The sequence below is a fragment of the Halichoerus grypus genome, chromosome 10 (genome assembly GCF_964656455.1).
Source record: "Halichoerus grypus chromosome 10, mHalGry1.hap1.1, whole genome shotgun sequence".
Classification (NCBI taxonomy): Eukaryota; Metazoa; Chordata; class Mammalia; order Carnivora; family Phocidae; genus Halichoerus; species Halichoerus grypus.
In genome coordinates, this window is record NC_135721.1 from 35,592,683 (window position 1) to 35,618,194 (window position 25,512).

Sequence of the window (25,512 nt, forward strand, 5' to 3'; positions counted from 1 at the left end):
GCTCACTTCAAGTTGTGCAGACTGAGCTCCCCGTGCACCCATCCAATGCCCAGGCAGGAGGCCCCACTCAGGGACCAAGAGTGGAGCAGCCCTAGGGGAGCACCCCTGAGCTTCACTGGTGGCTGGAGAAGTTGGGTAGCAGAGAAGCCTGGCAGATCTTTCTGTCCTCAGGCCTCCCAGCCAGGTGGAAGCCCTACAGTGGGGTCCTCACTGCAGCCTTCAGGGTGCGACCCTGAGATCCAGCCCCCTCCTCTCTGATTCGTGGGGCAGACAGACAGTTAACTCACCCTTTGATCTGCTAATATTTCTCTCCTCTCTTCCCTACAAACTTGTCTGACTTTACTGTGTGTGTGGTGGGTTTGTTTAGGAAACAGGACAGGTCCGTGGGCCAAAATCACCCACTGCTGTGACACATCTCACCTCTGTCCAGTCTTTGTCCACAGCCCTTCACAGATGCCTTTAGGGACTACTTGGCCACAGCGCTCTTATCTTCCCTCACTCTGCCAACATGGCAACTTGGAACATCCTTAGACCATCAGTGTCATGGAAGCCAGCTCCTGAGGTTTCCCACTTGGCCAACTTTCCACGGCCTTCCTGGTGGTCAGTTTTTACTTTATAAGGCCCTAAGCCAGACAGCAGAGAAAGCAGAACTTCTAATCATGGCCTTGGCCTTGCCTCTTGCCCTGACCCATGTCTCATTTGCCCATGTCCTGTTCTCTATCTTCCCAGATTTCTGTTTCTTTGCCTCCCCCTCCCTCTCTTCTTCCCCTCCTTTCTCCCCTCCCTCTCTCTTTCTCTTCCCTCTAAGCACCACTCTTTCAGTCTGGACCCAGAACCTAAAAAGACCGAAAAGTCCAGGGAGCAAGCCCCCATATTCTTGGCTCCCCTTCACTGTTGTCCTTCAGGATAGACACCACACCTCTCACTGAGGCAGGATGGAACAGACAGTGACGTGGTATATGGTCTTTGTCACAGCCCCGGTTTCTGCCTCAAATCCTCAGGGACGTCTTCTCAGACCCCTCCCTCATTCTGAGCAATATCCTGTGATCAACCTTCCAACGGTAGGACCCGCATAGCAGCCCAGCCCCCTTCCCACGCCCATGACTGGAATTTCCAAGGCTCTCCAGACTAGGTGGCCTCCCTCCCAACACAAGGATGTTCCCCTGGAGCGTTCTGTCACATAAATTCTTCCAAGAATTTGTTGCTAGGAAAAAAAATTCCCTGAAGAATATTTTCTTTTATTAGACAATAAGAGCTGCATACCACACTGTTTTCCGTTTTTGTTTTGTTTTGTTTTGTTTGTTTGTTTTTCCCCCTTCCCTTACCAGGAAGTCAGAGCTACACCAGTGCTGATTCCAAAGGCAATCATCAGCCCCCTTTCTGTCCCCTTCCTCCTGCCACTTGTCTAGCCTGTTCTGGGTGTGATTCCCTGCGTGGTCATCGTGAATGGAGTGCAAGCCCGGTCATTGTGCGGGAAGGCTGTCCAGGCGACCCTGTGGTCTTGACCCACTGCCCTTGCCCTGCCCCCCTCGCCAGGTCCTGGAGGTGTCCCCAAGAACCATGCCCACCGCAGAGTTCTGTCTATGTATTGGGTTTGGGGTCCTGCACTCCCCAGGCTCCACCTTTGGGGTCATAGCACCATCCAGAACAATCCCTGGCCCCCTTCGCTTCATGAAACGGGAGCTTCCCAAAGAAAGAGAAGGTGTTTCACCTGGATGATAATGCCTTGAGGTTGGCTGAGGCTCCTGGCCCAGGGACCAGCTTTTCCCCTCCGCAATCAGTCCCCATTCCGCATCCCATCTGGGGCAGCCCAAGGGACAAGGTAAGGAAGAGGGAATTTTGGCCTGGCATGTGGAGGAAAGGGATCTTGGCAGCGAGAGGGGCCAGCAAATGTCAAACGACGTCAGCGAGCACCAGGACCCCTGGGGGAGGTTCTTATTCCGTCTTTGGACAGGCCTTCACCCCAGCGGGCCGAGTGGGGTTTGCAGCACATGTGGACAGATTCCCCTCCCCAGGCCCCCAGGGTCCGAAGGCATTTCTGCAGCTTCCTTCTGTCTTCCCAGGCTTCTGAACAGAACAATAAGCGAGACGAAAGCTTGCAGTCAGCGGGGAACGGTTTCTTTGAGTCTGGCAGCTGAGCCTTTCACCAAGCCCCACTACGGACCAAGGGCTCTTTTGTCCTTGGGGAGAAAAGCTGTTTCCTGGAGGCTTTGATTATTTTATTCAGCAGGACTTTGTACAGTTACGGTGGAAGTTTCACCTTAAATGAGAACTCGTGTCCTGACGTTAAAACCACCCTGTCTTTTCTGTCATACGCACACCCCAAGGGAGACAGAGATGTAGAAATCATTTTTAAAGTCAGTGTAAGTACGGCACTGGAGTCACTAACATAGTCAGAAAAGGACTTCAAGCGAAGTGCAAGTGGACAACCTGCACCTGCGGCCTCCAGTAGCTCCGTCAGATACCGGAGCGGCCGGCACCGGGCAGTCCAGGCCTCCAGACGCCGTGCCATCTCACTGGCTTGTTGGGTGAGAGCGTGAGTTGAGTAGAGTCATCCTTTAATTCCAGACTTGGTGTCAAACCTGCTCATGGGATTGAAAGCAGGCCCGAGTCTCTGCCACAGCACCTGCCATAGGGTCCCCTGCCAGCTACACAGAAAGACAGGCTTGGTGTCAGGCCACCAAATGGGCCAGCGTCTGAGATGGCCTAATAAATAAGCCCGGGGGTTGAGGTTTGTGTGCACAGGCTTGCTGAGCACTGGCTCTCTCTGCCTGGGAGCCGACGGGGTACTCCATGCACCGCTGTGCCCCCCACCAACCGCCAACCCCTGGCTCCTGTCTGTGGGGGGAGAGATTTGAAAGCTGCAAGAGGAACCCAGCATGAGTCCCCTGTACGCCATTACCCCACCCAACTGCAAGCACGGGGGATGTGCTGAGAATTGGCTCGTGCCCCTTCTTGTCTGGTCTGCCTTTCCAGGGACACTTCTGCCCCAAACTGAGACCAGAGTTTGGGATGAAGCCTGCCTCTTCTGGGACAGCTTCTGCCCTTATTCCTTTGGCCCTTACCCCTGAAATACTTTCAGATCCTTGCAGAGGCCAGGATCTCCCTTGCTCTGATGCTTTGCTCACGCTGGGATTCCCTGTCCTCCACCTTGGCCTGTGTATTAGTCACGGTTCTCCAGAGAAACAGAACTAAAAGGATATGTATAAGAGGACATTTATTAGAGAACTTGGTGTAAGGCCCAATCTGAGTTGGGAAGACCAAGAACCAGGAGTGATGTTTGAGGGCGGGGGAAGACAGATGTCAGCTCAAGCAGAGAGAGAATGAATTCACCCCTCCTCTGCCTTTTTATTCTATCTGGGTACCCATCGTGGGGGGCGGGGATGATACCCATGCACACTGGGGACGGCCATCACTTCTACCCAATCTACCGATGCAAATGCTAACATCTTCCAGAAATACGCTGACAGACATACCCAGGGATGTTTTGACAAGCTATCTGGGCATCCCTTAGCCTAATCAAGTTGACACATAAAATGAACAAACCATCCTGGCTGGTCTACTCCTTTCTCTTTCCCATCCCAGTCTGGGGCATCTCCTGCCCCTCCAAGACTGGGTTGGGGCCTCTCCAATGCTCCCATGGCCCCTGTCCTCCCCCCGGTCCCATCACTGCATTATGGTACTCCTCCTGTGGGTCTTCCCTGGGCAGAGACAGGGTCATTCTGAGCCATCGATGTACCCCTAGTGCTCCCCAGAGTCTGGCAATCGTTGACCCCTCAGAACACTCATCACATGACAACACCCCAGTTTCCCGAATTGGAGGCTCTGACTGGACAGAATCAGTAGTTCAGTTCCAATCAGCTGGCAGGCTGGGGCCAGCGCCACGTGGAGCACAGGTCCCCCAAATCCACGGACCTGGTCAGGCCTAACACTTGGGACACTTCTTGGGTGGGGGAGGGTCTGTTTTAGTGGAGCTGCTCAGGTTCTAGGTCAACGATAAACAGGTGGACAGAAGGTGATGGACTCTTTCATTTTTCCAGGTTGGAGTTGCCTAGGCCAGAACATTCAGGTGGCCCCCACTCTGCCATTCCCATGAGGCAAAAGCATCGGGGCAGCCCTCACTCCACCGTCTACACAAAAGCAGGGAATCCAGGCACCCCCAAACTCTGCGCTCTTACAAACCTCCGGGATTTGGCTCACACTGGTTCCCAGCACCGAGGGCATTCCCTGACCCAAGGTAGCTGCTCAACAATTGTGGGTTGAGTGAGTGAAAGAAGAAAAGAATGAGTTCATGGACAAAGAAATCTCTTCTTGGAAGACTGACAATGTAGCCCCAGCTGTGTCTCTGGAGATCTTTGCATACAAATTAGAAAAAAGCCCCAAAACTCTCTTTTAATATAAAGGTGATTTCCCATTTCTAGTATTCCCTCTCCAATGTGAGTACATGGAAACCCTGAATGGGATCTTCACTTAAGTGCACATCAGGATGAGAAGTGTCCATATGACGGCGCACCTACCACTCGGCAATGAGAATGAGCCACATCCACAGGTGGCAACAGAGGTCGAGCTGAACAACACGGACAGAAGAAAGCAAACAGCGCAATGACTTCATTCACATCAGTGTGTAAAACCCAGTGAACAGTGGGTTGGGGGTGGAATTAAGCCATATCTTCTTTAAAAAGATCTGAAGCCACCATAGTAAAATGTTATCATTTACTCAGTGTTAAATGTTGTCGTTATTAGGCGTGTTTGTTATGTTATTCTCTGGAGCTTCTTGGGAAGAAACAATGTTCTCGATTTCTCAGAAATAATTTAGGAACCAAGTGGTTACTCTACTTAGTATTTGCTATAGAACCTAGCAGAGTTATTTCATTAAGGTGGTATAGAAACTGTACTTGGGAGCAAGGATTCTTCTTTGAATAAATTCTCCCAGTTTCCTAACTCCCCAGTTCAGCCTCCTTTGCCCCAGTGCAAGTTCTTATGGGAATACTTCCGTGTTTCCTGCCTCTGCTTCTCCTTGTCTTCCTTGTGGGCTTCCTCAGACATCTGCCCACCCCCTTGTCCAGATCATCAAGCGAATCTTTCACTTAATGTTAGTAAGTGAGCTGTCTAGGCACCAGAACGCCATGGGTCTCAAACTTCATGCTGCACTGGAATCACCAGGAGCTTATTAAAGCAGATTCCCAGACCCTACCCCCAGAGTTTCGGACTCAGTAGGTCCGGGATGGAACTCAGGAATTTGCATTTCTAACAGGTTCCCCGGCGATGCTGACACTGCCAACCCAAGGGCCACACTCCGAGAAGCATTGTACCAGAGGATGCTGGAACATCATCACGTCTCGGTCTTACTTGGTGCCGCACGCACCAGCGGGAGGGAGCGGCGCGTCTCCTGTGAGCTCAGGCTCTCGCTTCCTGGTGCCCTCTGCCCGCCCCCAAATGTCATCATGGCAACAGTATCTGGCACCCATTTTTGTCTCCATCCCTCTCAGCATAGAACAGATTTAATCATGTTTATTTCCATGTGGTCTGGACCAAGGCAGCTTTGGCCTGGAAGAGAACATTGAAAATTAAATAAACAGTATTGTGTGAAGAATGAAGAGAAGAGCAGGAAGGAAGATGAAAACGCCTAAGAAGCAATAAGAAACGAAAGAAGAAAAGCAACGAGGATCAAGAAATAAGAAGAAAGGTGATATTTCCCAGTCCTACCGAAGCGAGGTGAATCGGGAGTTGGCAGATGTCCTGCTTCTCAGCCAGCACAGAAAGAACAGTGGGGCCATGTTTCCTGCCTCTATGCAAATAATCATCTCTAACAACAGAAAAATCATCAGTGTCAGAGGGGGTAATTTATGACTGGCAGGAATTCTCCCTTTTGAAAACTCTTAAGTACAGAGTTTTGTTGTCACCATCTCTTGACAGAGGCCTTCAGATGTCCTCAGGGCCTGTCCCCAGAGGACGCCCATGGAAGCAGGATGAGAAAGTGAGTAGACATTTCCCTCTTGGGGGTTTGGGGCTTAAGGACATCCATCCTTGAGTCAGGAAAAGAATCTGTGGCTCACAGGACAAGGATGGGCATGCGGAGTCGGGGCTGAGAGACAAGGGAGGAGCCATCCACTCCAGGATCCCCCTACCTCCCCGCCAGGGCCTGGGCATCACTGGGTCTGCCTCCCACACGTTCTCGTGCCATAGGCCTGGCAGAGTCTGGCTGACAAAAATTCATCCCCGCAACAGCGAAATGTGTACAGATCGGAACACGAAGGCTTCCCCTTTACAACAGCTGGTTGTAAAGGGCGGGCTTCAGCCTCACTGACCTAGAGTCAAGTTCAGACCATCAACTCTCCTTCTGCAGGAGAGGAAACTGAGCTTCGGAGAAGCCAAGTGACTTGTGTAAGGCCACAGAACAAGTGAATTAGCAGAAGACGGATGGGAATTCCCAACTCCGATGACAGTTCTCAAGGGGGGAGAAAGTAAGTCTTCTCACTTCTGTGGTAAGAACGAGCTGACTGTTCTCTCCCCATCAGTTTTCACAGTCATCTATGGAATCAACCTCAGGGCCAGACGGGAACAGGATCCAGCTCTCGTGCGTGGGTTTCCCTGTGGGGCTCTGTCCACACGCTGCTGGAATGAGCCTGGAAAGTTCTTTGGCTGCCAAACAGGCTCCTGGGAGGCCCGATGGCGTCGGGCTACTATGGAGTCCTCCTCCGTGGGGAGCTGCACTGTGGCATTGCACAGGCCATGGGTCTTCTCTCATTGTATCTTCACTCTGGGGAGGGAGCCTGTCACGTCAGGCTGGGGCCCAGCAAGTTTGGAAGATGGCGCCCGCAGAGGGGCAGAAGTGAGACTAAAAAACGAATCAGTAACAGAAAAAATATTTCAGGGCAACTGCAGTTTCTGAGTATGTGCCCTATCGGGCACGGAATCTTCAGAACTGATCCCAGGACATCTCCTGAAAGCCGTCTGGCGGGCAGCCGGCCTGACAGCCATGGAAATGAGCCAGTGCAGGCATCTCGGCGGGCAGGGAATGTGACGAAGCGGGGAGGCTGCAGCTAGAAGGCCCGGCCTCATCTGCTCCTGACTTGCTGACCGTGCCAACCCAGAGCTGGGCCACGGCAGGCTGGGCTAACTGCCCCGGGGCCGCGAAATGAGGCCGACTTTCCTAGGGTGACAGACCCCATGCCCCTCAATTTGCGGGATGACCCTCACATCCTAGAAAAGAGCGAAATGAGGTGACTTGGCACCCTCCCCAAGGGCACCCAGGGGTGTCCACTGCCCACGCTGAGTTACCCCAATGACTGGAAAGGAGGGGAGACCGCGAGGCCGGAATGCCAGCCGATTGAGGCCTTAGTATTCCGATCTGTACACATTCGCTGTTGCGGGGATGAAAGATCACGCAGGGCAGGTTCTTGGGGTGGTGCTCGGCATTAGCTATTGCCATGGGCGCTGGTCTTATCATGATTTCTAGAAACTGCCTTTCCTACCTTTACTCTCCTGTTAAAAAAATCACACTAAACCCTAGAAGCAAACACAGAAATGTAGCAGACGAAAGCGACTCAGAAACCTGAAATGTCACTTTCATTAAAACACAGCATACCATGATCCTCAGCACAGCCTCTCACCCACACGTACGAGTTTGTTCGTTGCATCTTTATCCTGTGCGAACAGCACAGTTTCTATTGGAGCCTCTAGAAAAGGGCCCCCGCGACCTTAGAGGGAAACCGAGCACTCTGCTTTATTGGGATTAGTTGGCTGGCCTGCAGCCACGCGCACGGTGTTGGGTGTGACGGGGGGAGTGTTCGGGTCCTTTATCATCCACCTGTTCACTCATTCCTCAGTCACCTACGGAACACCTGTCCAAGCCCGGCATTGCTTCAGCTGCTAGGAGGCTGTGACATTGAGACAAAGAGCAAACTGGCATGCTAGTGATGGGGGACAGGCCGCGGAGAAGCAACCGTCCCAAGCGCTGATGAAAATCAGGCAGGGTGCAAGGCAGAGCGACTGTGTGTGCAAGAGGCCTGTCTGAGGGGCGCCGGGGTGGTGCAGTCAGTTAAGCATCTGACTCTTGATTTTGGCTCAGGTCATGATCTCAGGGTCGTGAGATTGAGCCCCGCGTTGGGCTCTGTGCTCAGCTGGGAGCCTGCTTCAGATTCTCTCCCCCTCTCCCTCTGTCCTTCCCCACTGCGTGCTATCTCTCCAAAAGAAATAAATAAATCTTTAAAAAAATAAGAAAGAGGCCTGTCCGAAGGGTCACCGCAGAGACCTAGGGATCAGAGGAACATGGTATCTGGCTGAGCACTCCAGGCAGAGAGAGGAGCAAAAATGCGGCTCCAAGCAGGAGCGCCCTCATAGTTAACATGGGGTTCAGCTGCTAACTGACCATATTCAACATTGCCAGCCTGAAGGCAATGCACCCTGTCCCCGCTCTCTCGGGTGGGCAGACCCTTGTCACACTCACGGGGACTTTGTCATCTGTGGCCCCTTCCATTCCCTCCAGGCCTGCTTCGACGACACGAGGCAGAGGTAAGATAGGAGGCGCTGGGGCCCAGGAGCCCCCCATCCCCTAGCATCAGCTGCTTGCTCTCTGTCACCACGGGCTGGGAGTGGCCCTCTGTTTCCTCATCTGTAAAATGGAGGTGATCCCTGTTCAGAGGGTTGTTCAGAGCTTCTCAGGAGACACGGTGAAGGAGGCTTCGTATAAAATGTGAAGAACCCCCTGAGCACAGTGCATCTGAAATTGGGGCAGCTCAGAAGACAGGTGGTCTCTGTAAACTGTGTTGTCATTGTTCTTTCCCTGCAGACACGGGGCATCCTTAAAGCTTTTTCTTCCCTACCTCCTTTAAAACCTACCTGCACGCAACTCACAGAGCTAGGAGTCAAGGCTAGTCTCTCCTTTGCCAGTAAGGGCTCTGCCTTTTGACAGACAACCATATACTAAGCCAAAGGAATGGCTCTCTAAGAGTGGACGTGTCAGCCATCAACTGATAGATCCCAGGAGGGAATGTTTTCAAGAGGAAGATCTTCCCAGCTCTCAGAGTACCTCAGGCTGCCCTTACCCATTCCACAGAAAGGCCCACCAGTCAGGGAGATGACTGGTTTGCTTCTGGTGTCTCTCCCAGTCCCCACCAGGGTTCCACTGATCAGATACTCCCTTTGTTGTCTCTGGTGCCACATCGTGTGGTCACTGGCCCAACCAGTTGGTCCTACCAGAGGCCAGGCAGTACCACGGTCAGCCTGGGCCACAGACGGGCTCCACCTCCATGGCCAAAAGCTGTGTCTGCCTCTTTTATTCACCAAAGACACTGCCCTGTCGGTGCTCGTCCACCCTCCCCACCCACGGGCGGTGGCTCCGCACGCTGGCATGTTCCAAGCACGACACACTCTATCCGTTGTTCATAGCAACCTGACAAAATGGATACCACCAGCATTCCTGCTTCCCAGATAGGGAAACTGAAGCGTGAAGAGGTTAAGAGGTGGAGGTGGGATTTGAACCCATGATGTGCAATTCCAGAGGCCAAGAATTTTACTCTTCACTACATCCCTCTGCAAGCCCCCTCAAGAACTTGTTTTGTGTTTTTCTGGGTTTGCCCTTCCACACAGGGGCCTCTCTCCTCCAGCTCATCCCAGATGAGGATGCCTGGAGGCCATTTGTTCCTAGCAGGAGGCATAGACAGTTCCTGGCCCCTTCTTGGGAGGCTTTTGGAGCCTGATTTTGATGGTAGGAAGCAAAGAAAAGGAACCAAGAGAAGGAAGTGACAACAATTTGGCTCAACAAGACCTTGCTTTGTCATCAAATCCTTGTTAGGGGGTCACTGACAGGTGTCCCAGGAGACCCGTGTTCTTACCACTCAACTTGCAAATCCCTTTCCCTCCCCTGGCCTTGGCATAGTCCTTGGCAAACCAGGGGGCTATGTGAGGTGTTCTCGAAGGCCCACTTGCTCTAACGTAACTTCAGCTACCTACTGGGGAGGGAAGATGACAGGCTGCACAAAGATGGTTTGTAAAAAGCATCCAGCTGGTTATATCAATACCTCTCACCCTGTTGGTCGATGGGAGTAGGGGACTAGAAAGCCCTCAGCATCCCAGAAGGAAAGAAAGCAGCCCTTTTGTGTTTAATGGCCCTATCATTCAGCAGATGTATCTTCCAAATTAAAACCCCTTTTCTCATAAAAATGCCAGGATGATTTTAGCCAAGTATCTCAGCAAAGGCCCCTTAGCATCTTCAGTATCTCAACAAGAGTTCTCTAGATGGTTTTAGAGAGGAAATTCCCAAAGATTTCTGTCCCCAGTTATATATGTCAGGGGGCATCAGCATGGGATGAAACAAAATGGGTCACCGGTGTGCTCTACACTGACTTGGTGGGCTGACTGGCCCAGCCTGACCTGCTCCTGGTCATGGTGTTCGGTGAGACACTGGGAGGACCAGGGTCAGGGGGAACCAAACTCTCCTGACAGGTGAGCAGGCCACTCTGCTGTAAGGAAGGCTGGCTTGTCTCTGGATGGAAGAAATGAGGACACTCAGTGTAGACTATCTACAAATAAGTCATTTGTGAACCCACTGACTTTTCTATCAGTTTGTTTATTTATTGGCTCAGAGTGAGAAAACAGCATCTTGGTTTCTAAAGTTTTGGACATCATATCAAATACTCTTGGTGAAGCAATGAAGATTTTGTGGCTGTTTTGATCTTTGCAAACTCAAGTATAGTTTTTTTAAGGAAACTCTCCACTGAAGTAAAACATACATAGACAAAAGTGCACAAGCGATATGCATAAAGCTTGACAAATTTTCACAAAGGATCCAAATCTATGAAATCATGACCAGATTAAGGAACAGGATATTGTTGAATCATTATATTGTACACCTGAAACTAACATAATACTGTATGTTAATTACACTTCGATAGAAAAAAAGACACAGATAATGAAAAAAAAAAAAGAAAGAAAGAAACAGGACCTTACCAGCACCCCAACAGCCCCATGGTCACATCCCCCAAATAACTACCATCTTGACGTCCATCCCCACTGATTAGCTTTGTCTGTTTTTGAGCTTCGTGTAAATAGAATCATTCCGTGTGCCCTCGCGGTTGTCTGGCTTTCTTCACTGAACATGAAGGTTTCAGTCCTGTGTTACTTTGCGTTGTGTTAGGTTGTTCAATTTCATTGCTAAGGACACCACACAGATTTACCCATTCCTCTGTTGATGGAAATTTGGGTTGTTTCTATTAACCTTAAAAATAAAACTGCCAGTTATTTTACCAGTAAGAAAAATGGGCTTATTCAGGAATAGTAGAGAATTGCAATTTGGGACAAGCAAAGTAGGTTTACGACAAAAACACAGGCAAGCCCGGAGATCGAAGGAGAGGAATGCTCTTTTACCCAGGAAAGGGGGGAAGTGGGGAGGTCTGTTATAAACAAAAAGCCCATTGGGGTAAGTGGTGCGTTCAAAGTACTAGTGGTTTTCATTGGCTGAGTTACAACAGTGTCTCACTGGCTGGGTGTTGCCGGGGGAGGAATAAAAGCCCTCTTCCTCCTTCTGGGTGGTAAAGTAGTAGCTGAAGCGGTATCACCTTGCAAGGTGTGTCTCTCTGTGTTGGGTCTACAATTGGCCAGGAGTAGGGCCCTTCTGGCCTCCCAACTCCATTTTAGTGTGGTTTCCTTTTATTAATTTTCACATTTTCAGTCTTTGGCTACCTAACCAGATAGTTCTGAGCAGTTTTGTACGTGTCTTCAGTGCACATATGTATGTGTTTCAACTGGATGCATACCAAGGCGTAGAATCGCTGAGTCACATCACTCAGGTGTAGTAAATCCTGCCAAACAATTTTCCAAAGTGATCGTCCCAGTTTACACCCCTACTAGTCAGTGGGCGGCTGTGGCAGTTGCCCCAAATCCTCTCCAGGGCTGAGCATTCTTAGTCTGTTCATTTCCAGCCACTCGGGTGGGTGTATAGTGGTGTCACCCTGTGAATGTACTTTGTACTCCCCTGCTCATATTTACCAATAAATTGGATAGCCTCTTTTGTGAAGTGCCTGTGCAAGCCTTTTGCTCATTTTTCTTCTACCGGATTATTAATGATTTATGGAAATTTTTAATATATTCTGGATACAAGTTTTTTAAATCAACTTTAAGATATGCAAATATCTTTTCTCACCCTGTGGCTTGCATTTTCACTCTCAGTGGTGTCTTCTGATGAACAGAAGTTCTTTGTTTTTTCTTTTTTTTAAGATCTTATTTATTTATTTGACAGAGAGACAGGGAGAGAGGGAACACAAGCAGGGGGAGTGGGAGAGGGAGAAGCGGGCTTCTCGCGGAGCAGGGAGCCCAAAGCGGGGCTCGATCCCAGGACCCTGGGATCATGACCTGAGCCGTAGGCAGACACTTACCGACTGAGCCACCCAGGCGCCCCAGAAGTTCTTGGTTTTAATGAAGTCCAATTTACTGATCTTTTCCTTTGGTCTTAGTGCTTTTTATGTACTATATTTCAGAAAATTTTTCATGTCCAAAATCATGAGATTATTCTCTGATGTTATTTTTTAGAAGTTTTGTCATTTTACCTTTTACACTTATTTATTTTTATTTTTTATTTTTTGAAGATTTATTTATTTGTTTGAGAGAGAGCACATGTGTGCACAGGAATGGAAGTGGGGCAGAGGGAGAGAAACTCAAACCCAGTGAAGGGCTCGATCTCACAACCCGGAGATCATGACCTGAGCCGAAATCAAGAGTCAGACGCTCAACATACTGAGCCAAGCAGGTGCCTCTGTATTTTTTAAAACTTTTTTTAAGAACAGTTTTAGGTTCATTGCAAAACGGAGGGGAAGGTAGAAATTTCTTATATACTCCCTCCCCCCACACATGCATATCCTCCCCCGTAATCAACATCCCCCACCAGAATGATACATTTGTTATAATTCATGAACCTACATTGGCCGATTTTATTACCCCAAGTCCATGGTTTACATTACGTTTCACTCTTGGTGGTGTACATTCCATGGGTTTGTACAAATGTATAGTGATATGTATCCACCACTGTACTATCATACAAAGTATTTTCACTGCCCTAAAAATCCTCTGTGCCCCAACTATTCCCTGCATTTTGGGTGCTATTGTAAATGGTGTCATTTAAAATTTGTTATTTTCCAATTATTTGTCACTTTTAAAAACGATTACTTCTCTTACGTTGATTAAACAGCCCCTCTGCAGTGTGGCCAATGCTCCTAATTTGTGAGTCAAAGTCAGTAGTCCCAGTAGAGAATTTTTTCAGTCTATTTTCTCTATGCTATTCAGACTGTGTGATTTCTATTGTTCTTTCCTCAATTTTATTGATTCTCTCTTTTGTCATATCCGTTCTACCACAGAGCCTATCTGGTGAGGTTTTTAAAATTTCTGTTATTGTATTTTTTTAGTTCTATAATTTCCATTTGGTTCCTTTCTTTATAACCCCTATTTTTTTGCTGAGATTTTTCTCTTCTTTCATTTGTTTCAAGAGAATTTGCAATTCCTTGCTGAAGCATTTTCAAGACAGCTGCTTTAAAATCTTTTTCAGATACTTCTACCACCTGGTTCATCTCAGTGGTGGTGTCAGCTGATTGTCTTTTCTCATCTAAGGTATTTTCCTGGCTCTTACTATGATGTGTATTTTTTTAAATTTTTTATTGTTATGTTAATCACCATACATTACATCATTAGTTTTTGATGTAGTGTTCCACGATTCATTGTTTGTGCATAACACCCAGTGCTCCATGCAGAACGTGCCCTGTTTAATACCCATCACCAGGCTAACCCATCCTCCCACCCCCCTCCCCTCTAGAACCCTCAGTTTGTTTCTCAGAGTCCATCGTCTCTCATGGTTCGTTATGATCTGTATTTTAAAATTGTATCTGGACATCTTGCCTTTCATGTTAGGAGAGTCTGGGTCCTATTTGAAGCTTTTTTTTTTTTTTTTTTTTTAGCTGGCTATCACCCTATTTAGATTAGCAAGCAGTGCCTGGCCTAGTTTAGCAGGCTGTGGGCCGAGTGGCAACTTAATTTCAACTTTGTTATATTATTACAGTCTCTTGGGGTTCCCACTTGTCCTTCCTGCTGCTACCAGAGGGGGCTGAAGGAAATTCCTCAGGCTGGTTCTCCTGGTGCCTCTACATAAGGAAGAAATCTTGGGTCCAAGGAGACAAAGTGTGTTTCTTCCCAGGCGGGGCTGCTTGTTATGTGGTAAGCCCCGTTGTTGGTACCACCTGGGCACTCCAGGTCAGGTGTCTTTTAGTGAGAGAGGAGAATCTCAGTCCCACCAGAAAGAGGTAAGGGTGAATCTATGTTGGCTGTCTTCTGGTGCCAGGTTGGGCAGCAGGAAATGCCAGGCTTTGTCACCTTCTCCTGTTGGATGCAGGGGTAGTAAGACACCCTACTGCTTTGTTGTTCCTACAGTCCTAGGATCTCTAGCTTGTTCCCCTCTCTCTTTCCCCTTTCAGAGTTTTCCTTTGTGGCCCCTTGCATTATTTCCAGAGGCCATCATTGTATCTAGCTGGGGGGAGAAAAGGGAGAAATGAGTTTCTCCTATCTTATCTGGACCAGAAGTCCTTTCAATAACTTTTGAATTAAAAAAATTCATTGATTGAATCAGTGATGATTCCATCTTGAATATAATTCATTGACTTCAATATAGCCAGGCTATAAAAAGGAAATAAATCACAGACCCTTAGAACTGATAGGATCTTAGACTCTATTCTGCCCTCCTTCACAAAAGAGATACCTTTCCGTACAGCACCCGACATATGGACAGCCCACTTCCACCATACCATGGGATCATGGGAGTTATCCAACTAGTGGCTTCTCTCTGGCACTCTGGGCAGGGATATTCAAGGAAAACATCATGGATCCACCCATGATGGGAGAAAGAGGTGGGGTTGAGTATTTTAATTTCTGTAACTAGTATATTTCAGGACAATGCATGAACAGCCAGTGGAGATGAATGCAAATTATGGGTGGAAAGATACACACGGAGAAGAGAGAAAGCAAAGCAAGTGAATGTTTTAAACACACATTTTCACCCCCTCTCAACTCAAAAAAAGGAGGCAGAAACCTGCTGTTGAAAGCAGGAAATATTAGAAAACACCAGCTGAGAAACTGCCCACTTGGCATCTGTGAGCTCCAGCTGGCCCTCTGACCCCACTCCTATTTTAAGTTCATGACGCACAGTCAAGCATTCCTTTGTGGCACCTGAAAGAATGACATCAGCCTGGACTGAGTCCTTATTGGAAGTGATAGTTATTTTTAGACCTGGGCACGTAGTTTGCCTCGGCCTAATTGTTGGATCCTTCAAGGAAACGGGGGTGGGGTGGGGTGGGGTGGGGAATGACTCTCTCATTAATGTCCCACCTGGTGTCCTACCAAAGGGCACCTTATTTCTCAGACAGCTTGTTAGTTTGGAGCCAGTGACCACTGCCGAGGATGACTCGTGGTTCCCCCACCGCCTGTCACAAACTGCACCCTGAGCCTCGCACACCAGATTACACCCATCTTGCTAGTGAAAGGGAGCCCCCACACCAAGCTATTCTTGCCCTCACTAGCTGACTTTCTCTAGAAAGCATGAGAGCCCAGCCAGTTTCTGGGAGTCTGAATCTGGATTCTCTTGCTTACAAGCCATGTCTTTGGGCAAATTACTTCTTGGGGCCTTCGTTTCCCAATCTCCATAGACTAATAATTGATGGTTCTAAGGATTAAGTAAAAGGTTGTAGGTAAAAAGCAATCTGTGGCGCTGGCAGTAGGGGGTGCTCAACAAATTCTGGCTATTATTATTATTATTATTATTATTGAGTGTTCAAAACACTTTTATGTGTTGTTCCGTCTGGTCTTAACAAGAAACCTATGAGAGGGGGGTTATTGTCCCCACTTTATAAATGAAAGCAGGGAGGCTTAGAATGGTTGGGTGAGTTAATGAGTCACAGGGCCCCTAACAAGGGAATTCAGGTCCCTTGGCTCCAGTGACCCTGCCTGGGGGCGGCACAGCAGAGCGCCCCAGCCCTTACAGCAGCAGCAACATGGGCAGGACGGGCAGCAGGTACAGAACGGTCAGTTGTCTGCACGCCTACCCTCATATCCACAACTACAGGCGCTGGGTGCCGTCATTAAACCCCACTACTGATGAGGGGACCAGAATTCAGAGAGATCAAGGAAGGTGTCCAGTGGCACACAGCTGAGAATAAGGGAGTCGGGGTGTCCCCCTGGTCTACCATGCCCAGGCTGTGCTCTCAGCCCCTCTGCTGCTGTCTACTGTGGAAAAGCCTGAGAACAACTGCAAGCACTTGCCTGATCAATGCAGCCAGTCAAAGGAGGACAACCTATTTGTCACAGATTCCTTGGGATTTTCTTTCTTATTTTAAAATTTTTTTAATTTATTCATTTGAGAGAGAGAGCAAGAGAGAGGGAGAACACAAGCAGCAGGGAGGGTCTGAGGGAGAGGGAGAAGCAGACTCCCCACCAAGTAGGGAGCCCAACTGGGGGCTCGATCCCAGAACCCTGAGATCATGACCCGAGCTGAAGGCAGATGCTTAACTGACTGAGCCACCCAGGTGCCCCTGGGATTTTCTGTATAGACAGTCGTGTTGCTTGTAACAAGAGATAGTTTTATTGATTCTTTTCCAATCTGTATGACTTTTATTTCTTTGTCCTGCCTTGTTACAGTGGTTAGAACTTCTAATACTGTGTTGAGTGAGTGGTAAGAGCAGACATCTTTGTTTTGTTCCAGATCTTAGAGGAGATGCATTCAGTCTTTCACCATTAAATACAATGTTTGATGTAGGGTTTAGAAGATGTTCTTTATGAGGCTGAAGAAGTTCCCTGCTATTCCTAGTGCACTGGCAGGTTTTTTCATTATTAATGGGTATTGAATTTTGTTAAATGATTTTTCTGTATCAGTTGATATGATCATATGATTTTTCTTCTTTATCCTGTCAGTATGGTAGATTATATTGATTGACTTTCAAATATTAAATCAGTCTTACATACCTGGCATAAATCCTTTTTGGTCATAGTGTCTTACTTTTTTTATACATCATTGGATATGACTAAATTTGGTGGATGATTTTTGCATCTAAGTTCATCAGACATATTGGTCTTTAGGTTTTTTGGGGGGAGGGCACTGTCTTTGGTTGATTTTGGTATCAGAGTAATGACAGCCTCATATAGAGAACTGGGAAGTGATTTATTCTTTCCTATTTTCTGGAAGAGATTGTACAGAAATAACGTTAATTATTCTTTGAATGGTAAAATTTTCCACTGAAACCATCTAGGCCTAAAGATTTCTTTTTGTGGAACATTTTAATTACAAATTCAATTTCTTTAGTAAAGAACTGAGTAGATCATCTATTTTATCTTGGCTAAGTTTTGGTAGTTTGTGGTTTTTGAGGAATTGGCTCATTTCTTCTAAGTTGCTGAATTTATGAGCATAAAGTTGTTTGTAGTATTTTTTATTATCATTATAATGGTTATAGAATTTATTGTGGTATTTCATGCAGTTCCGATATTGGGGATTTATGTCTTTCTTTTATCTTTACCAGTGTTGCTAGAGGTTACTGATTTTATTAATTTTTTTTTGAAGAACTATCTTTCCATTTCAATTATTTTTTCTATTGTTTTCCAGCATTCAATTTCATTGATTTCTGCTCTTTATTATGTTTTTCCTCTGTTTGCTTTGAATTTATTTTGTTCTCTCTTTTTTTAATTTCTTGATGTAGGAACTTAGATTAGCAATTTGAGATATTTCCTCTCCTAATGCAAGCATTTAGTGCCATAAATTTCCCTTTCAGCACTGCTTTAGCTGCATCTCACAAATTTTAATATGCTTATTTTCATTTTCATTCAGTATTTTTCTATTTTTATTTATTTTTATTTATTTTTAAAGATTTTATTTATTTATTTGACAGAGACAGAGAGACAGGGAGAGAGGGAACACAAGCAGGGGGAGTGGGAGAGGCTCTCCACTGAGCAGGGAGCCCAGTGTGGGGCTTGATCCCAGGACCCTGGGATCATGACCTGAGCCAAAGGCAGACGCTAAATGACTGAGCCACCCAGGTGCCCCTTCATTCAGTATTTTTTTAAAGCTTCCTTTTAGATCTCTTCTTTGACCCATGAATTATTTAGAAGTTTATTGTTCAGTTTTCAAGCATTTGGAAATTTCCCTATTGACTTGCTGTTTTGATTTGTAGCTTGATTCCATTGTGGTCAGACGATATAATCTGTATGATTTTAATTCCTTTTGCTAAGGTTCGTTTTATGATCTAGGATACGGTCTACCTTGGTGAATGTTCCATGGGCCCTTTAAGAGGACGAATATTCTGCTGTTGTTGACAGAGACTCCTATAAATGCCCATTGGATCTTTTCAGTTGGTGGTGGTGTGGAGTTTTGTATTCTTGCTGATTTTCTCGTTAATGGTCCTAAAGGTCCTGAGGGGGTGGGGGTGATAAGCTCCCAATGGCAATTGCAGATTTGTTTCTCTCTTTCAGCTGTCTTAGTTTTTGTTTCATATATTTGAAACTGTTTTTTGATTCACAGGATAGCTATATTTTCTTAATGGAATAATCTTCTTTGCCCATGGTAACTTTCTTTGCTCTGAAGTCTACTTGGTCTAATTCATGATTTTGATTAATACTTGCATGGTCTTTTTCCTTTCTTTTGCTCTCACGTCATTAAATTTGTAGTGAGTTTCTTGTAAACAACATGTAGTTGGGTCATGTTTTGTAATCCACTCTGCCAATCTCTACCTTTTAGTTGGTGTATTGAGACCATTTACATTTAAGGTATTTATTGATCGATTAGGGTTGAGTCTGGCGTTGTATTATTTGTTTTTTCTGTTTGTTCCTTCTGTTTCTCATTCTTCTGTTCCTTTGTTCTCGCCTTTCTGTGGGTTGCTTGAATACTTTTTAGAGTTCCATTTTGTCATTATGTTTTTTGGTTTTTTTTTTTTTTAGTGTATCACTTTGTGTTGGTTTCTTGGTGATTATTATGTTAGGAGACTCTGTTGCTGGGCAACCCTTAGGAGTGGGGAAGAAGCTGCTGGGCCTGGGTCTCCTTATGCCACTGGGTAAAGGCCAGGGAGACACGGGCTTCACTGCAGCTGCCGTAGGTGGGTCAGACCACCCGCTGACATCTCAGCTGTGGACCACGGGGCCAGAACTGCTTGCGGCTTTGCCGCTGCCGACCCCAGGGCCAACGGATTAGATTATCGCTAGGACCCGGATTGCAGTGGGGGCTGGAACTTCTTACTGGGCCTCCGTTGGATTTCCCCTTTCCTGGACTTTGGCCAGAAAGAGCAGGAGATTCTTGGGTTTAGTTTTTTGTTTTTGTTTTCTTGTCTGTGCCTGTTGGTGATTCCAGGTTGCAAGCCTCTCCTGTGCTCAGTTCAAGGCACAGCGGAAATAAAAAGAAAACCGAGGGAGCTCAAAAAGTTGTTTCCCAAGTCTTGAGGTTTCTTGCCAGTCCACCATAGTTTTTTGTTTGTTTGTTTGTTTCCTCCAGCTTTCAGAGTTCTTTTATCATTGTCTGTTGAATAGTTTTCAGGGTATTTAGTTGTATTTAGAGAAATGGAGTAGGGAAAAGTGATCCTGTGCTACCTAGATCCAGAACCAGAAGGTCGGACAGCCTATTTTCTAAATGTTTCTGACACATTTTCTTTCCTGGTTGATTTTCCAGAAAGCAGAAAAAATATTATCAATGGTGCTGCCTATGGTTAAACCTACACCCTCTTTCTGCTTCTTGGAAGGGATCAATTGCATTATTCAATCGTCACATTTCTCTGAGCCTGCTCTGTATTTAGTCAACAGGATATTGAATTCCTTTCAAAAGCCTAAACAGGTAATCACTTCTTTCCTGGACCAAATGTTGACCAGTAATGTAAATACTTGTCTGTAGCACAGAAAATGGTTTTCTTTGAGTTCTTCCCAGTCCTCACCCGGGGTCTCGAATGCAGAGGTTTTCCTTTGGCACTGAAAGGCTTTAACCACATTTATCTAGAAATAGATTACCATGGGAGGAATGGAGCTTTCCTAAGTACAATTGTTTAGCTGCACTAACAAAGACTTCTTATATCTGTGTTTTACTTATTTCTCATCTTGGACCCTTTCCTGGCAATATAGGAGGCTTTTGGCCCAGCGACTCATGGGAAAGCACAGTTTTAAAGCTTGGAGTTAATGTTTTAAATTTACCACCAAAGGCACAATAGGCAGAACACTGAGCCCTGCCTCTCCTTAAAAAAAGAAAAAAAAAAAACTGCCTTCTATGCCCTTGTCCTTACCATAAGGATAATCCTCTAGTTTCTCTTAAGTAACCAGAGAGTGGAGGAAAAAAAAAAATCCAATTTGTTGAATATCTTTTACCTTAAAGACACAGTTTAGGAAAAAGTAGATCAGATTGAACATGATTTATATCACTCTTTTTTTGTGCCATAGATTACCTCTTCCCAAGATTTTGAAACTCCTATAAAATGAATCCATAAAATATTAAGATATATAGCAATACTTGTAAGTTTACATGATTTTAGGCTTACATCAGTACAGTGATTCATATAATGCGGTAAATAATAGAAACTTTAAAAAATCAAATATTTATATCCTTAAGATGCAATCGAATGTTCACATTTGAAGTAACACATTTTCAAGTACATTTTATGTTTTTTTTTTTCTGAAATCTCCTTTTCTCCACTGACTCTATCTTTAAAAAACTTTTTTCAAAACATATACCATTTTTTGGCACCACATGAAAAGTTTATTGTTTGAGTGCAGGGTTAAAAAAAGGCCAGTAAATTAACATGCTATATTTGATATGGGCACCGTTCACTCCAAATTTTCTAAAGACCCAGAGAAATCATGCACAGACAATTAACCAGCCTATTAAAATTGCTTTTATTATCTTAAAAAATTATCTTAAAAATCTGTGTTGAAGCACATTTAATTTTTTTTTAATTTGTAAAAGTGGGACAATTTGAGTGAGTTTAATGTAAACGTGAATGGAAGACTCCCAGGGTCATTTATCACCTCAGCAGAAAAAGCGATAAAAGTTTACACGGAACCGTGATTTCCCATAGACATGTGTGAACCGAGCAGAGCTGAGAACGTTATCTGTATCAGTCTCTTAAACTATTGTTTGCCTTCTTCACTGACAAGGCAACGGAAGATGAGAGTAAGAATGTAATGAAAATATGAAAAGAGTGACTCCTTTTGCCTCCTTTCAGCAAACCGAATGTTAAAAAAATAATAATAAAAATAAACAAATCAATTCACAAAGAAAACAGCCTTTCACTTAGTTTCTTTTGAAGTGAGTCTCCTTTTATTTTTTATTTCTGGGAGCCTACAAATGCAGGCTTCCTTGGAAATGGATGAATTTTGTAGAGTTTCCAGACTCAGAAGATAAACAAAGCAGTGAATTTCTCTTCCCTCCCCCACCCCCACCCCCAATCCCCACCCTGTAAATAACCTCAGGCCACAGTCTGGGCCTCCCTCTGCTCCTTGCGTCTACCGGGGGCTGGGGGTTGGGAAGGCCCTTGACACAAGGGTGAGGCAGAGGGGGAGGAGGGGGTAGGGGAGAAGGGAGGAGCAAGTGGGGATGGGCTCCTCCAGGAGTGAACCCCAGCTGCCTCCGGGGAAAGAATGTCACATGCATGCCCGCACACACAAAATGTACACAGTGGAGCCAGGCGAGAGAACTGTTAAAGAAAGAGAAGAAAGAAAGAAAAAGTACTGCTTCATCAGCTAAAAAACAGTCCTGTTCTTTCCTGGTTTGATTTCAGCTCGCAGTGCTGGCTTGGAATTGCCCGCAGCGATATTGGGCCCCTGCCCACACAGCAGGCAGACGGCCTGCCCTGCCAGCAACGGGCTTTTAATAAAACAGGATGCTCACCCATCACTAAAGCCACTGAGGACTACCCTGCGAATGGGTCCCAGCCCATATGAACTCCTTCCCCGGAGAGCACTTCTCTCCTCCTTATCAGGAAACTCCACTCTGGAGCTCCTGGCCCAGAAGAAAGGCCCCTCTCCCAGGGGATTGCTGAGTGACTGTCTGTGGGGGAGCCACCCCATTCCCTGAGCTGTCTGCTTCTGCAAACTTCTCACCATCCGTGAGCAAACTCCCCTGCTAGTTCTAGGCGAGCGTTCTGGCTTTGATGAAGGCTCCCACCTTGACAGTTAAACAAGATGGACTTTTTGGGGTTTTTTTTCTTTTTTTTTAAAAGATTTTATTTATTTATTTGACAGAGAGACACAGCAAGAGAGGGAACACAAGCAGGGGGAGTGGGAGAGGGAGAAGCAGGCTTCCCACCGAGCAGGGAGCCCGATGCGGGGCTCGATCCCAGGACCCCGGGACCATGACCTGAGCCGAAGGCAGACGCCCAACAACTGAGCCACCCGGGCACCCTCAAGATGGACTTTTAAAGGAGCTGCCTTTCACAGGAAGGATGAGGACCTTTGGTCCCCATCGTCCCACAACCAGCTCTCCTGAGTCATGCCAGGGTCTGGATTTGGACCCGACTTCACCATCTCAAGTGTGACGAACTTTTCTTCGCACTTTGGGGAGGCTCCCCATTTGGAATGAAATGGAGTCTGTTTCTGTGGGGACAGCAGTCCCTGATGTTTTCTAGCTGCAGTCTAATAAAGTGTCCTAACTAATGGGCGAACTCCCAGGGCGCCCTCCGAACCCTGGAGATCAAGTACGCCGCACCACCTGCTGCTGACCCGAAGGCATCGGAACTGGGGTCCTGGAAATTCTCCAGAAGTATTACCCCTCGGCCCCCAGGCATGGCCAGCCCCTGCCAGGATGTCCAGAGGTGGCTGCGTATAGAACACACACCAGGCAGTCAGCAAGTGGACCTTGATGACCTCATATGTGACTAATTCCAGCGTGAAAGAGACGTCGTTGTCATTCAGAGGAAAGGCCTGACAACCTAGAATCTATCCCTATATCCGCCCCAGCTTCCTCTGTAGCTTTAGACAACTTCATACGTACGTGCCTCAGTTTCCCCATTTGTAAAGTGCAGCAGGGGATTGCCGGAGGAGGGGAAATCATCAGCTCCTATGCCATCCCTTTCCCTTACCACATCCTTGCGGGCCTTGCGAACCCCTCACGGCATCTTCCCTGGTGTGCCTGGTCGTGAAACCCAGCCAGCCCCAGCCAGGCACTCAGAGGGGGTACTTGAGTCAAGGCCTGGGATGGTTTCTACATTTTCTTCCAAGGGCGATAGCCTGTGAGCCTTGGAGTCTCAATCCGATGTGTTTCTCTGCACTTTGAAGTTGTGGGGAGGAAACTGAAGGAATGGTATTGCAGGTGGTGTTTTCATTTCTTCCTTTGCTTGAAGTTCGTGACTTTGGAAGTGAAAGGAGGAGGGAGGAAGTGTGCAGAGGGAACATCTGGGCATGGAGATGGTGTCAGAGTGGGGAATTGTGTCTCCTGGACCGCAGCCCAGATCCACCCCAGAACAGCGGGGTCCTGGCAGGAAGCAGGATGTACTAACCAAAATCTGAGAAGAACATGCCGCAGGAGACCTGCCAGTGCGACCAGAAAGAGTTTAAACAGAAACTTCAGAGGGCGGAATAAAAAAAAAAAGCCCAAATAAATCTATAAAACCAGAGAAGACGAAGCACAGCACCAGAATATCAGCGAGTGTTCTTGAAAGGAAAAGAAACTACTCTTGCTGACTCAAGCAAAAGGAGAATGGATTGGACGTTATGGAGAGGCTCTCAGAGTCAACAGGAGAGCTGGTTTCTGAGCTGAGAACGGGGTTCAGGCCAGGAGAGGAACTCAAGTGTGTCAGGTAACTCTGGGGGGCATGAATGGACTGCTGTCCCTCCTTTGCTCCTTCCTTCCGAGGCTGCTCAGCTCAGTTCAGCACTGCTCCCAGGCGGGGACGGCCACTGGGGACAACACTGCGGAGGGACACCTTTGTACTTCCCTGCAGGGGGCGCAGACCCGGATCCCCCCCCCGCCCACCAAGACTGCCCAGTGGTCAAGACCACACCACAAAGGAACACTGAATTGTGCAAAGGAAGGGGACGTGGATTCTGGGTTATTAAAACAACAGTGGTATTCTTCACCGTATGTGACAGAAGCGTTCCTCCATAAACACGGTGAGTGACCCAGTGTGTCTTAGGAGGGTGACTCCAAGGTCAGTGACCAGGCATGGAAAACCCAGCAGGGTCAAAGGATAAAGACAAAGCCAAATAATTACCAGCCATCAGGACCAAGCTTTGCGGAGCTCAGGAAGGAGTCTAGCGGATGTCACAGATGCAGGCCAAGGCCAGAAACATCTGGGCAAGTGAAGGAGAGGCTAAGGAGCAAGGACCTGTGGCCAGGGCTCAGGGTCATCTTTTTCCACTCTGGTGGGGTCTGTCTTGCTGGAAAAGGGCTGCCTTGAAAGGTCCAGTTGTCACTAGCTTCAGAGTGGAGGAGGTGCCCAGGAGTGTCAGCGAAATCACCTCCAGTCAAGAAGGCTCCTGAGCTCTCCCTCTTGGGAAAGCAAATCTCCCAAATTCAGAGTTTAGCTCCCCCTTTTCTGGGCATGGTGCCAGTTCCCAGGAATAGGAGCCAAGTCCAACCTCCGTGGTCCTACTCCTCACTGCGGTTCTGCCAGGCTGGGGGCTGAGGAAGACAGGGGCCTGGGGCTGCCGCTGTCATCTCCCTAACGTGTGACCGAGCAGCAGAGCCAAGTGGAGACAGTCGGGTCCTGGTGACATTACCAGAGCTCTGGACTCAGCTATGCCTGAAGCCGGGGTGGCTTTTGGATTTTGCTTGATGGCAAGCCCTGCGAGAAAATTATCTGAGCCAATAGATTTTCTTTCTGTGTCTAAGCCAGTTTCTATCACTTGTAACCACACAGGGTTTCAACAATAGGTAGATAATAATACTAACGCAGATCGCAACTATGCACGGTTTCCTTTATAACAACTCTAGGAGGTTAAGACTGTTATCATACCAAATTTGGCATAAGGAAACCAAGGCGTGGAAAGGTTGAATAAAATTCCCTAGGGCCACACAATCTTAACCCGAAGGACTGGGGGCTCACGTGTCCAAATGCACACACAGTTCCCAAGTGAAGAAAGAGATTGAGAGAAAACCCCCAGTTCTGCTCATGTATGTGACTAATTCCAGTGAGGAGCAAAAAGAGAGGAAATATCTAAAAAAAAACCCAATATGGCCACAAAGGGTGGTCATTGGTGATCTCAGATCTTTAGAAAAGCATGCCTACAATGTGAAAAAGGGGCAGAGAATAAAAGAGAATGTGCTTGAGGGACCTGCCCCTGTGACAACAGCATTGAGAAGGTTAATGCTCCGAAAGCAGGGACCTATGAAAGGGCCACGATTTCACAAGGGTTTCTCAAGCTACCTGAAGAATACAACAAGGAAGGGATAGGGCTGTGCATGGAGAAAATGCTCAAATGTAAAGACTCGACCAAAAAGAGAGCCGGCAATTTCAATTTAGCTTCCTACTTTTCTCGTTTTTCAGAATGTTCTTGAAAAAGGTAGAGCCCAGGACTGATGAGAAG

General features: G+C 47.0%; 1 pseudogene across 31 annotated transcripts in view; it reads right to left on the bottom strand.

The window, feature by feature from the left end:
• The window catches only part of LOC118544625 (NADH dehydrogenase [ubiquinone] 1 alpha subcomplex subunit 1 pseudogene), a 297,076-nt pseudogene that overhangs the window by 138,087 nt on the left and 133,477 nt on the right, over nucleotides 1-25,512 (bottom strand). The window contains exon 3 of one of the 31 annotated variants that reach the window (XR_013441707.1): nucleotides 421-623. The exons of 27 other annotated variants lie outside the window; for them this stretch is intronic. The product of XR_013441707.1 is annotated as an NADH dehydrogenase [ubiquinone] 1 alpha subcomplex subunit 1 pseudogene, transcript variant X24 (transcript). 3 more of the 31 variants (XR_013441712.1, XR_013441710.1, XR_013441713.1) reach the window with 3 other exon arrangements.